Source organism: Armigeres subalbatus, chromosome 3, assembly GCF_024139115.2.
Source record: "Armigeres subalbatus isolate Guangzhou_Male chromosome 3, GZ_Asu_2, whole genome shotgun sequence".
In the NCBI taxonomy this organism is placed as follows: domain Eukaryota; kingdom Metazoa; phylum Arthropoda; class Insecta; order Diptera; family Culicidae; genus Armigeres; species Armigeres subalbatus.
The window spans coordinates 347,516,587-347,518,476 of NC_085141.1; the positions used below are offsets into that span (position 1 = coordinate 347,516,587).

General features: G+C 40.6%; 1 pseudogene; it reads right to left on the reverse strand.

The window, feature by feature from the left end:
- Positions 1 to 331: 331 nt before the first annotated feature.
- LOC134222832 (uncharacterized) lies at positions 332 to 1,513 on the reverse strand (annotated as a pseudogene).
- Positions 1,514 to 1,890: the final 377 nt, after the last annotated feature.

Here is a 1,890-nt window from a genome sequence, read left to right on the forward strand (position 1 = left end):
GCCGTTTTTCACATAGGGAGGGCTTCTCGTAATCAGTTTAAACATTTAGTGTGAGCGTAGGGACTTTGGTAAACACTGCTATTGCACACGACTTGCACTACTTTTTTTTTTTTTTTTTTTGTTTTGCCCGACGTTTCGGCCTGTATTTTTGGCCTTTTTCAAGGGTGAACTAAAATAAGAACATGGACTTTAGGAGGTACACAACATAATACATAAAACATAGTAAAATATAACCTACACAGTCTACCGTTTTTCGTTATTAAGTTTGCCGTTTTTCACATAGGGAGGGCTTCTCGTAATCCTACAAACATAATACGGCCATAACATAATTCACATAAAAATTGTCTTACAGTTTAAACATTTAGTGTGAGCGTAGGGACTTTGGTAGACACTGCTATTGCACACGACTTGCACTACAATAATAGACAGGAATAGACAATGTTCAATGGTTGGTTTAGAGATGGCGGTGTCGGATGCTATAAAATTCTCATCTGTTCAGACTCATTTACACTTTCTGATCTAGTGTGGTGGTGAGCAATTCCTCTGCGAGAGGAATTGGCTTTAACGGTGTGGAGTATACCTGCGTATGTTATATTCAGACCCTCCACATCAGTACGGTAGTTTACTGTATTAGGTGTGTTTTGAATATGACACATTTCTAATATTGGTAGGGCTGTTTGTCGAAATGTACGATCTATTATTTGTGTGTTGTCTAGATTGAAGGTGTGTTGATTGTTTATCATATGTTGGATGAGGGCTGTTTTGGCGTGTATGTTATTTTCTGGGCTTTTGCTAATCTTGTTTATGTCGGATCTGTGTCCACTGATACGTTTTTTTAAATTGTTGGTGGTCATACCAATATAAACTTGATCGCAATCGTTACATGGAATGTTGTATATGACGTTGTGTTGGTCATATGGAAGCACTGGATCTTTAACTGGTTTCAGCAGGGATTTTGTTGTTTTGAAATTTCGTCTGGCTATTTTTATGTTTTTGAAGTCTTTTTCAGGATGTTGGAGATGGTCGTCGTCAGAAAAGGAATGTTGAGCATGGATCTATAGGTGGTTTCTTGGCTGTTCGGATTGGCTTCGTTTGGTGGACTGGATGGTTGAGATCTTGGAGTTTGGCTGGTGTTTACGTCGCATGGATCTATTGATGGGGTATGTGTCGAAATGATCAGAAAAGGTGGACTGGGCGGCGATGATGTGGTGGGCAGCGGTGACAATGATGTGCTTTGGATGTTGGGAGGCGATGATTGAGACAGATTGTGTTGTATGTTCACGATTGATGAGGTGGGTTGTATCCATTGATGAGCGGGGTTTTCATTGATTCGGTTGAGCATTCGGTTGATGAGTGACGAAGGGTAATTGTTTTGACGAAGGTACTGGAAGATTTTTTGTTTTTGCTGTTGTGCAGAACCATCCGTGGTGAGTTGAATGACGCGTTGGATGAAATTTGAGGCTACGTTGATTTTCATAGACGTTGGATGAAAAGAGTGGTAATTGAGTAGGCGGCCGGAGGAGATTGGTTTGGCATACCATCTCGTTTTTATAGTTTGGTCATTTGACCTGATAACTAGTGTATCCAAGAAGGGAAGTTGGTCATCGTTTTCACGTTCCATGGTAAATTGAAGGTGTGGGTTGTACTCGTTGAAGGTATCAAGTGTTCTCTCCACCTCTGTTATGGGCAGGACGAGAAAAGGTCGTCTACGTACTTTTTCAGAACGGAATTTTGAAATTCAGGTTATTGGTAACCACTTCCAGCAGATCTTCCATGACATAATCTGCTAAAATTGGTGATAGAGGACTACCCATTGCAGTTCCAAAGGTCTGTTGATAGAATTTGTCTCTGAAGCGAAAGTAGCTGTTGTTGATGCATAGTTCGACCATT